We start from the raw sequence: 12,842 nt of genomic DNA on the forward strand, positions 1-12,842 counted from the left end.
TTATTATTTTCGGCTGCCATCTCCTTCTCTTGTTCGAAAATTTCTGAAAGGTTGTTTCTGGATTGTTGTAATTTAGCTTCTCTTAATTTTCTCTTCAGGGTTCTTTCAGGTTCTGGATCAATTTCAACAAGAGTGCCTTTATCCTTGTTCCTGCTCATATGAAAGAGAAGAAAACAAGAAAAGAAAGAGGAATCCTCTATGTCACAGTATAGAGATTCCTTTATGTTAGTAGAAGAAGAAGGGGGTAGAAGAATGAAGAAGGATGGATTCGGATTTTTGGATGAGGAGAGGTGGAGAGAAGTGTTAGTAAACAAATAATTAAATAGAAAGAGAATTTCGAAAATAATTTTAAAAAGGGTTAGTGGTTTTCGAAAATTAGAGATAAATTGTAATTAAAATTAAAACATGAAACATTTAGTTAATTAAAAAGAATTTTTGAAAAAGAGAGAGATATTTTCGAAAATAGAAGAGGGAGAAGTAGTTAGGTAGTTTTGAAAAAGATAAGAAACAAACAAAAAGTTAGTTAGTTGATTGAAAAAGATTTGAAATCAAAATTTAAAAAGATAAGAAGATAAGAAGTTAGATAAGAATTTTGAAATCAAATTTTGAAAAAGATAAAATTTTGAGAAGGATAAGATAAAAAAAATTTTAATAAAAAAAAGATATTTTGAAAAAAAAGATTTAATTTTTAAAATGACTTAACTAACAAGAAACTACAAGATAAGATTCTAGAATTTAAAGATTGAATCTTTCTTATCAAGAAAGTAACAAACTTCAAATTTTTGAACCAATCACATTAATTGTTAGCATATTTTTGAAAATTTGATATAAAGATAAGAAAAAGATTTTGAAAATAATTTGAAAAATATTTTTGAAATTTTCGGAAAAAAAATGAAAAAGATATGATTTTTGAAAAAGATTTTGAAAAGATAAGATTTTTAAAATTGAAATTTTGACTTTGACTTGTAAGAAACAACTAATTTTAAAAATTTTTTGACCAAGTCAACCCAAAATTTCGAAAATTGGAGGGAAATAAGGAAAAGATATTTTTTTAATTTTTGAATTTTTAATTATGAGAGAGAAAAACAACAAAAAATACTCAATGCATGAAATTTTTAGATCAAAACAATGAATGCATGCAAGAATGCTATGAATGTCAAGATGAACACCAAGAACACTTTGAAGATAATGATGAACATCAAGAACATAATTTTGAAAAATTTTTGATGCAAAGAAAACATGTAAGACACCAAACTTAGAAATCTTTAATGCATGGATTTTAATAAATGAAAAATGCATATGAAAAACAACAAACAACACAAAACAAGAAAACATCAAGATCAAACAAGGGGACTTATCAAGAACAACTTGAAGATCATGAAGAACACTATGAATGCATGGGATTTTCGAAAAATGCAAGAAAAAATTTTAAAAGCATGCAATTGACACCAAACTTAAAATTTGACTCAAGACTCAAACAAGAAACACAAAATATTTTTAGTTTTTATGATTTTCAAATTTTTTTGTATTTTTATTAAATTTTTTTTTTCGGAAATAATGTTAGGAAAAACGAAAAATAAAAGAAAAATTTTTGAAAAAGATTTTTTTTTTGAAAAGAAAATTACCTAATCTGAGCAACAAGATGAACCGTCAGTTGTCCATACTCGAACAATCCCCGGCAACGGCGCCAAAAACTTGGTGGACGAAATTGTGATCCTCTTTGTATTTGCATGAGATTTATTTAATGGTTATTGGCTATGTGTGGACACAACTCCGTTCAACTTAACCAGCAAGTGTACTGGGTCATCCAAGTAATACCTTACGTGAGTAAGGGTCGATCCCACAGAGATTGTTGGTATGAAGCAAGCTATGGTCACCTTGTAAATCTCAGTTAGGCAGATTAAATTGATTTATGGTTTCAAAAATTATTAATAAAATAGAAAATAAAAGGGATAGAAATACTTATGTAAATCAATAGTGGGAATTTCAGATAGGTGTATGGAGATGCTGTGTTCCTCTTGAAACTCTACTTCACTACTCACTCTTCGTTCAATCCTTCTTACTCCTTTCCATGGCAAGCTGTATGTAGGGCATCACTATCATCAATGGCTACTTTTAATCCTCTCGGGAAAATGGTCCTATGCGCTGTCACTGCACGGCTAATCGTCTGGAGGCATCACCCTTGGTTGATTGCTACATCCCATCCTCTCAGTGAAAATGGTCCAAATGCTCTGTCACAGCACGGCTAATCATCTGTCGGTTCTGAATCAGGTTGGAATAGAATCCATTGATTCTTTTGCGTCTGTCACTAATGCCCAGCCTTTAGGAGTTTGAAGCTCGTCACAGTCATTCAATACCGGAATCCTACTCGGAATACCACAGACAAGGTTAGACTTTCTGGATCCTCATGAATGCCGCCATCTATCTAGCTTATACCACGAAGATTCTGTTGGGGAATCTAAGAGATATGCGCCCGGCCTAAGGTAGAACGGAAGTGGTTGTCAATCACGCGCGTTCATAAGTGAGAATGATGATGAGTGTCACGGATCATCACATTCATCAAAGTGTTGTGCAACGTATATCTTGGAATAAGAATAAAAGAGAATTGGATAAAAAGTAATAGTAATTGTATTGAAACTTGAGGTACAGCAGAGCTCCACACCCTTAATCTATGGTGTGCAGAAACTCCACCGTTGAAAATACATAAGTAAAAGGTTCAGGCATGGCCGAATGGCCAGCCCCCAAAACGTGATCACAGGATTCAAAATACAATCCAGGATCCCCTGTGGTCAAAAAGACATCTAATACAATAGTTAAATGTTCTATTTATAATAAACTAGCTCCTAGGGTTTACATGAGTAAGTAATTGATGCATAAATCCACTTCCGGGGCCCACTTGGTGTATGCTTGGGCTGAGCTTGATCAATCCACGAGCTGAGGCTTCTCTTGGAGTTGAACTCCGAGTTATGACGTGTTTTGGGCGTTCAACTCCGGATCATGACGTTTTTCTGGCGTTTAACTCCAGACAGCAGCATGTACTTGGCGTTCAACGCCAAGTTACGTCGTCAATGTCCGAATAAAGTATGAACTATTATATATTGCTGGAAAGCTCTGGATGTCTACTTTCCAACGCCGTTGAGAGCGCGCTATTTGGAGTTCTTTAGCACCAGAAAATTCATTTCGAGTGCAGGGAGGTCAGATTCCAACAGCATCAGCAGTCCTTTTGTCAGCCTTTTTCAGAGTTTTGCTCAAGTCCCTCAATTTCAGTCAGAATTTACCTGAAATCACAGAAAAACACACAAACTCATAGTAAAGTCCAGAAATGTGAATTTAACATAAAAACTAATGAAAACATCCCTAAAAGTAGCTTAAACTTACTAAAAACTACCTAAAAACAATGCCAAAAAGCGTATAAATTATCCGCTCATCAGAAAGAATTTATCGAAGAAAGCTATGACCAGCTTATCCCAGGAGTCCAGGCTATCCTTAGGTTGTGAATCCAACCATATTCTAGCTTTGTCTCTTACAGCAAAAGGGAAAAGTATGAGTCTGTAGACTTCAGGATCAACTCCATTCGTCTTTATAGTCTCACAAATCTGCAAGAACTCAGTTAAAAACTGATAAGGATCTTCAGATGGAAGTCCATAAAACTTGCAGTTTTGTTGCATTAAAGCAACTAGTTGAGGCTTAAGCTCAAAATTATTGGCTCCAATGGCAGGAATGGAGATGCTTCTTCCATCAAATTTGGACGTTGGCTTTGTGAAGTCACCAAGCATTCTCCTTGCATTATTATTGTTTTCAGCTGCCATCTCCTTCTCTTGTTCGAAAATTTCTAAAAGGTTGTTTCTGGATTGTTGTAATTTAGTTTCTCTTAATTTCCTTTTCAGAGTCCTTTCAGGTTCAGGATCAATTTCAACAAGAGTGCCTTTTTCCCTGTTCCTGCTCATATGAAAGAGAAGAAAACAAGAAAAGAAGAGGAATCCTCTATGTCACAGTATAGAGATTCTTTTATGTTAGTAGAAGAAGAAAGGGGAGAAGAGTGAAGAAGAATGGGTTCAGATTTTTAGATGAAGAGAGGTGAAGAGAAGTGTTAGTAATTAAATAATTAAATAGAACAAGAAAAGAGAGGGGAAATTTCGAAAATAATTTTGAAAAAGGGATTAGTATTTTCGAAAATTAGAGATAAAATGTAATTAAAATTAAAACATGAAACAATTAGTTAATTAAAAAGAGTTTTTGAAAAAGGAGTGAGATATTTTCGAAAATTAGAGAGGAAAGAGTAGTTAGGTGGTTTTGAAAAAGATAAGAAACAAACAAAAATTTAATTAGTTAGTTGAAAAAGATTTTAAAATCAAATTTTAAAAAGATAGGAAGATAAGAAGTTTAGATAAGATATTTTGAAATCAAATTTTGAAAAAGATAAAATTTTTGAAAAAGATAAGATAAAAGATAAAAAGATTTTTAAGAAAAAGATATTTTGAAAAGGATTTAATTTTTAAAATGACTTAACTAACAAGAAACTACAAGATAAGATTCTAGAATTTAAAGATTGAACCTTTCTTAACAAGAAAGTAACAAACTTCAAATTTTTGAACCAATCACATTAATTGTTAGCCTATTTTCGAAAATATGGTATAAAAGATAAGAAAAAGATTTTGAAAAATAATTTTTAAAATTTTCGAAAATAAGAAAAAAATGGAAAAGATATGATTTTTGAAAAAGATTTTGAAAAGATAAGATTTTTTTTAAAATTGAAATTTTGACTTGACTTGTAAGAAACAACCAATTTTAAAAATTTTTGACCAAGTCAACCCAAAATTTCGAATATTTGGAGGGAAATAAGGAAAAGATATTTTTTGATTTTTGAATTTTTAATGAGAGAGAAAAACACAAACATGACCCAAAACATAAAAATTTTGGATCAAAACACAAGATGCATGCAAGAACACTATAAATATCAAGATGAACACCAAGAACACATTGAAGATCATGATGAACATCAAGAACATAATTTTGAAAAATTTTTGATGCAAAGAAAACATGCAAGACACCAAACTTAGAAATCTTTAATGCATGGACTCTAACAAACGAAAAATGCATATGAAGAACAACAAACAACACAAAACAAGAAAACATCAAGATCAAACAAGAAGACTTACCAAGAACAACTTGAAGATCATGAAGAACACCATGAATGCATGAATTTTCGAAAAATGCAAGAAAAAATTTTAAAAGCATGCAATTGACACCAAACTTAAAAATTGACTCAAGACTCAAACAAGAACACAAAATATTTTTGATTTTTATGGATTTTTATTAATTTTTTTTCAAAAATATTTTTGGAAAAACGAAAAAGAAAAGAAAAATTTTGAAAAAGTTTTTGAAAAGAAAATTACCTAATCTGAGCAACAAGATGAACCGTCAGTTGTCCATACTCGAACAATCCCCGGCAACGGCGCCAAAAACTTGGTGGACGAAATTGTGATCACATCAATGTAGTACTCTTTGTTATTGTATGGAATCATTATTATGGCTCTTGGCTATGTGTGGACACAACTCCGTTCAACTTAACCAGCAAGTGTACTGGGTCATCCAAGTAATACCTTACGTGAGTAAGGGTCGATCCCACAGAGATTGTTGGTATGAAGCAAGCTATGGTCACCTTGTAAATCTCAGTTAGGCAGATTAAATGGTTATGGGTTTCGAATAATTAATAATAAATAGAAAATAAAAAGGGATAGAAATACTTATGTAAATCAATAGTGGGAATTTCAGATAGGCGTATGGAGATTCTGTGCTCCTCTCGTATCTCTACTTTTTTATTTCATTCATCCAATCCTTCTTACTCCTTTCCATGGCAAGCTGTATGTAGGGCATCACCATCATCAATGGCTACTTTTAATCCTCTCGAAAAAATGGTCCTATGTGCTGTCACTGCGCGGCTAATCGTCTGGAGGCATCACCCTTGTTGAGAGCTACATCCCATCCTCTCAGTGAAAATGGTCCAAATGCTCTGTCACAGCACAGCTAATCATCTGTCGGTTCTCAATCAGGTTGGAATAGAATCCATTGATCCTTTTGCGTCTGTCACTAACGCCCAGCCTTCAGGAGTTTGAAGCTCGTCACAGTCATTCAATACCGGAATCCTACTCGGAATACCACAGACAAGGTTAGACTTTCCGGATCCCCATGAATGCCGCCATCTATCTAGCTTATACAACGAAGATTCTATTGGGGAATCTAAGAGATATGCGCCCGGCCTAGAGTAGAACGAAAGTGGTTGTCAATCACGCGCGTTCATAGTTGAGAATGATGATGAGTGTCACGGATCATCACATTCATCAAAGTGTTGTGCAACGTATATCTTGGAATAAGAATAAAAGAGAATTGAATAGAAAGTAATAATAATTGCATTGAAACTTGAGGTACAGCAGAGCTCCACACCCTTAATCTATGGTGTGCAGAAACTCCACCGTTGAAAATACATAAGTGAAAGGTTCAGGCATGGCCGAATGGCCAGCCCCCTGAATGATCAAAAGACCGAATGATCAAAGACTAAACAGTCAAAAGATTAAACTGTCAAAAGATGTCTAATACAATAGTTAAATGTCCTATATATACTAGACTAGCTACTAGGCTTTACATGAGTAAGTAATTGATGCATAAATCCACTTCCGGGGCCCACTTGGTGTATGCTTGGGCTGAGCTTGATCTATCCACGAGCTGAGGCTTCTCTTGGAGTTGAACTCCAAGTTATAACGTGTTTTGGGCGTTCAACTCCGGATCATGACGTGTTTCTAGCGTTTAACTCTAGACAGCAGCATGTACTTGGCGTTCAACGCCAAGTTACATCGTCAATTTCCGAATAAAGTATGGACTATTATATATTTCTGGAAAGCTCTAAATGTCTACTTTCCAACGCCATTGAGAGCGTGCCATTTGGAGTTCTTTAGCTCCAGAAAATCCATTTCGAGTGCAGGGAGGTCAGATTCCAACAGCATCAGCAGTCCTTTTGTCAGCTTTTTTCAGAGTTTTGCTCAAGTCCCTCAATTTCAGCCAGAAATTACCTGAAATCATAGAAAAACACACAAACTTATAGTAAAGTCCAGAAATGTGAATTTAACATAAAAACTAATGAAAACATCCCTAAAAGTAGCTTGAACTTACTAAAAATTACCTAAAAACAATGCCAAAAAGCGTATAAATTATCCGCTCATCACTTACGCGTGGAAGGAAAATTGCCAACGACGCGTACGCGTGACCCACGTGTACGCGTGGGAAGCAGCATGTGACCAACTTAAAGGCAATACGCTGGGGACGATTTCTGAAGCATTTTGGGCCCAATCCAACCCATTTCTGATGCTATTGAATTAGGGATTGAAGGGGATGAACCAAGTGGTGTTAGTTTTAGTTTTTCATCATGTTTTAGGCTAGAATTCTAGAGAGAGAAGCTCTCTCTTCTCTCTAGAATTTAGGTTAGAATTAAGGTAGATTTTCTTAGATCTAGTTTTAATTGTTGTTTCCATTTACTTTTCCTTTCAATTCTTTGTTGCTACATCTTTTCTCTTTTAGCTCTTCTTGTTAATTTCTTTTATTTTGCTACTTTCATGTCTATGAGCACTTTGTTGATTTTAATTTCCTTTAATGCATTTTCATGTTTTATGTTTCTTTATTGTTCAATTGCTTTGTTATTGTTATTTCCTTGCATTTGGTAGTGTTAGATTTTATATTTCTTGTCATTTTATTATGCTTTTCTTTGATGCCTTCCAAGTGTTTGATAAAATGATTGGTTGGATTTTAGAGTAGATTTTTCTCCTATTGGCTTGAGTTGAATAATTAGAGACTCTTGAGTTATCAAACTCTTTTGTTGATTGATAATTAGAAGTTGCTAGTTTACTTGAATGCCACTAAAGGTAGTCTTTCACTATGATTTGACTAGGACTTGTGGACTCAAGTTGATTGTATCCACTTGACTTTCCTTCATAGTTAGAGGCTAACTAAGTAGAACAATGGATAATTTTTGTCACAATTGATGATGATAACGGGGATAGGACTTCTAGTTCTCATTCCTTGCCAAGAGCTTTCTTAGTTATTAGCTTACTTCTTTTGCTATTTACATTTCTTGTTCATTATTATAAAAGCCCCAAAACATTCTTTCCTAGCCAATAATAAAGCACTTCATTGCAATTCTTAGGGAGAACGATCCGGGATTAATACTCTCGGTTATTTTATTGGGTTTGTACTTGTGAAAACCATATTAAATTTGATTTGAGGATTCATTATTGGTTTAGAACTATACTTGCAACGAGATATTTTTGTGAAAATTCTTCACCGACATAAAATCCTCTATCAAATTTTGGTAGCGTTGCCGGAGAATTGCAATGGTGTTATGTTATTGGCTATTGTGAATATGTTCATATTGTGAATAGTTTGATTGTTGCTTCATTTGCTAGTTATAGAATTTTGTTTCTCTTGTTTCCTATTAGTTTGTATTTTGTTCTATTTTCTTTTGCTATTATGAATTCTCATCACTTTGGCTATGAGTGTGGTTACAATTATGTTGTAGGTAATGAAAGCTTCAATGAGGATGTGCATCAAGGGTGGAGGAATCAAAGATGGGAGGAGCCTCAAGGGATTGATCAACCATCTTGGCAATAACCTCCTCCGGTTTCTCATTGGTATAATCCAACCCCTAATGCATATCAATCCAATAGCTATGGTGAACATCCTTGTGACTATCAACAACCACCACATGTCTATGAACCTCACCCTCAATATACCCCTCAACCATACTGATGAGCGGATAATTTGTACGCTTTTTGGCATTGTTTTTAGTATGTTTTTAGTATATTTAGTTGAGTTTTTAGTATATTTTTATTAGTTTTTAGTTAAAATTTCACTTTTCTGGACTTTACTATGAGTTTGTGTGTTTTTCTGTGATTTCAGGTATTTTCTGGCTGAAATTGAGGGACCTGAGCAAAAATCTGATTCAGAGACTGAAAAGGACTGCAGATGCTGTTGGATTCTGACCTTCCTGCACTCAAAGTGGATTTTCTGGAGCTACAGAAGCCCAATTGGCGCGCTCTTAACGGCGTTAGAAAGTAGACATCCTGGGCTTTCCAGCAATATATAATAGTCCATACTTTGCCCAAGATTTGATGGCCCAAACTGGCGTTCAAAGTCACCTTCAGAATTCCCAGCGTTAAACGCCGGAACTGGCACCAAAATGGGAGTTAAACGCCCAAACTGGCACAAAAGCTGGTGTTTAACTCCAAGAAGAGTCTCTACACGAAAATGCTTCAATGCTCAGCCCAAGCACACACCAAGTGGGCCCGGAAGTGGATTTTTATGTCATTTACTCATCTTTGTAATTCTTAAGCTACTAGTTCCCTATAAATAGGACCTTTTGCTATTGTATTTGATGTCTTGGAATCTTGGTAGCTATCTTTAGTCTTATGCTATCTTAGATCATGGGGCTGGCCTCACGGCCATGCCTAGACCTTGTTCTTATGTATTTTCAACGGTGGAGTTTCTACACACCATAGATTAAGGTATGGAGCTCTGCTGTACCTCGAGTATTAATGCAATTACTATTGTTCTTCTATTCAATTCCGCTTGTTCTTGTTCCAAGATATCACTTGTTCTTCAACTTGATGAATATGATGATCCGTGACACTCATCATCATTCTCACCTATGAACGTGTGACTGACAACCACCTCCGTTCTACCTTAGATTGGGTGAATATCTCTTGGATTCCTGATACACGATGCATGGTTGATCGCCTGACAACCGAGCGCTCGCCTGACAACCGAGCCAGCCATTCCGTGAGATCAGAGTCTTCGTGGTATAGGCTAGAACTGATGGCGGCATTCAAGAGAATCCGAAAGGTCTAAACCTTGTCTGTGGTATTCTGAGTAGGATTCAATGATTGAATGACTGTGACGTGCTTCAAACTCGCGATTGTGGGGCGTTAGTGACAGACGTAAAAGAATCACTGGATTCTATTCCGACATGATCGAGAACCGACAGCTGGATAGCCGTGCCGTGACAGGGTGCGTTGAACATTTCCACTGAGAGGATGGGAGGTAGCCACTGACAACGGTGAAACCCTTGCATAAGCTTGCCATGGAAAGGAGTAAGAAGGATTGGATGAAGACAGTAGGAAAGCAGAGAGACGGAAGGGACAAAGCATCTCCATTCGCTTATCTGAAATTCTCACCAATGGAATACATAAGTATCTCTATCTTTATCTTTATGTTTTATTCATATATCACCCATAACCATTTGAGTCTGCCTGACTGAGATTTACAAGGTGACCATAGCTTGCTTCATACCAACAATCTCTGTGGGATCGACCATTACTCGCGTAAGGTTTATTACTTGGACGACCCAGTGCACTTGCTGGTTAGTTGTGCGAAGTTGTGTTTATGCCATGGTATTGAGCACCAAGTCTTTGGGGCCATTACTAGGGATTATTTGAGTTGTGAAAAGTAGTGATCACAATTTCGTGCACCAAGTTTTTGGCGCCGTTGCCGGGGATTGTTTCCAGTATGGACAACTGACGGTTCATCTTGTTGCTTAGATTAGGTATTTTTCAGAGTTCTTAAGAATGAATTCTAGTGTTTCAAGGTGATGTTCTTATCATCACCAAAGCTGATTGATTATCATCAATTTAGCTCTTGAATGCAATGTCCTGCTGAAGCTTGGCTATTCATGTCTAATTCCTTTAGACTGAAGCTTTAGACTAACATTGCATGATTCCTGGAATTCTCATTAAGAATTTTGATACCTTTATTTTCTTCTTCCACTTAATTTTCGAAAAATCCAAAAAAATTACAAAATCATAAAAAAAAACCAAAAATATTTTATGTTTCTTGTCAAGTCTAGTGTCTTATTTTAAGTTTGGTGTCTTGCATGCATTGTTTATTTGATCTTGGTTCTATTTTCAAGTCAATAGTACAGGGAACTGAAGATTCAGAACATGCAGCAGAGGAATTACACAAAAAAAAGCTGGGCGTTCAAAACGCCCAGTGAAGAAGGACAGACTGGCGTTTAAACGCCAGCCAGGGTGCCTGGTTGGGCGTTTAACGCCCAAAAAGGTAGAGCATTGGGCGTTAAACGCCAGAATGTGCACCATTCTGGGCGTTTAACGCCAGGATGGCACAAGAGGGAAGATTCTGTTTTAATGCAATTTTTTTTCAAGTTTTCAAAGTTTTTCAAAATCAAATCTTTTTCAAATCATATCTTTTCAATCAAATCTTTTTCAAAATCAATTTCTTTCCTTTTTCAAAAATACTTGCTATCAATTAATGATTTGATTCAACATTTCAAATATGTTACCTTTTCTGTTGAGAGAGGTTTAATGTTTGAATCATATCTTTTCTTGTTAGGCAAGTCATTATTTTTTAAAATCAAATCTTTTTAAAATTGCTTTCAAATCATATCTTCTCAATCACATCTTTTTAAAACCATAACTTTTCAATCATATCTTTTTAATCACATCTTTTTCAAAAAAAAATTTCAATCATATCTTCTTCAAAATCTTTTTCAAAATGTTTTTAAAATCTTTTACTTAATTTTCGAAAAAATCTCTTCCCCTCTTCTCACATCCTTCTATTTATGGAGTACCACTCCTCCTCAATGCACAATTCGAACTCTATCTCACTAAGTTCGAATTCTTCTACCTCTTTCTTCTATTTTTCTATTCCTCTGACACCTCAAGGAATCTCTATACTGTGACATAGAGGATTCCACATTTTCTTGTTCTCTTCTCTTTCATATGAGCAGGAGCAAAGACAAAGGCATTCTTGTTGAAGCTGACCCTGAACCTGAAAGGACCTTGAAGCGAAAGCTAAGAGAAGCTAAGGCACAAATCTCTGTAGAGGACCTAACAGAAATCTTCAAAGAAGAAGAATCCATGGTAGCCGAAAACAACAACAATGCCAACAATGCAAGGAAGGTGCTGGGTGACTTTACCGCACCTACTCCCGACTTCTATGGGAGAAGCATCTCTATCCCTGCCATTGGAGCAAACAACTTTGAGCTTAAGCCTCAATTAGTTTCTCTAATGCAACAGAATTGTAAGTTCCATGGACTTCCATTGGAAGATCCTCATCAGTTTTTAGCTGAATTCTTGCAAATCTGTGACACTGTCAAGACTAATGGGGTTGACCCTGAGGTCTACAGACTTATGCTATTCCCTTTTGCTGTAAGAGACAGAGCTAGGACATGGTTGGACTCACAACCTAAAGAAAGCCTGAACTCTTGGGAAAAGCTAGTTAATGCCTTCTTGGCAAAGTTCTTTCCACCTCAAAAATTGAGTAAACTTAGAGTGGAAGTCCAAACCTTCAGACAGAAGGAAGGTGAATCCCTCTATGAAGCTTGGGAAAGATACAAACAATTGATCAGAAAATGTCCTTCTGACATGCTTTCTGAATGGAGCATCATAGGTATTTTCTATGATGGTCTCTCTGAACTGTCCAAGATGTCTTTGGATAGCTCTGCTGGAGGATCTCTTCATCTGAAGAAGACGTCTACAGAAGCTCAAGAGCTCATTGAAATGGTTGCAAATAACCAATTCATGTACACTTCTGAAAGGAATCCTGTGAACAATGGGACAAGTCAGAAGAAAGGAGTTCTTGAGATTGATACTCTGAATGCCATATTGGCTCAGAACAAAATATTGACTCAGCAAGTCAATTTGATTTCTCAAAGTCTGTCTGGAATGCAAAATGCACCAAACAGTACTAAGGATGCTTCATCTGAAGAAGAAGCTTATGATCCTGAGAAGCCTTCAATGGAAGAGGTGAATTACCTAGGAGAACCCTATGGAAACACCTAT

General features: G+C 35.7%; 1 non-coding gene across 1 annotated transcript; it reads right to left on the reverse strand.

Annotated features, from left to right (window-relative positions):
• Nucleotides 1-12,323: 12,323 nt before the first annotated feature.
• LOC130965044 (small nucleolar RNA R71) lies at nucleotides 12,324-12,431 on the reverse strand. Its single transcript, XR_009081102.1, has one exon. It is a non-coding gene; the product is annotated as a small nucleolar RNA R71 (small nucleolar RNA).
• Nucleotides 12,432-12,842: the final 411 nt, after the last annotated feature.

The sequence above is a fragment of the Arachis stenosperma genome, chromosome 2 (assembly GCF_014773155.1).
Source record: "Arachis stenosperma cultivar V10309 chromosome 2, arast.V10309.gnm1.PFL2, whole genome shotgun sequence".
Taxonomy (NCBI): Eukaryota; Viridiplantae; Streptophyta; class Magnoliopsida; order Fabales; family Fabaceae; genus Arachis; species Arachis stenosperma.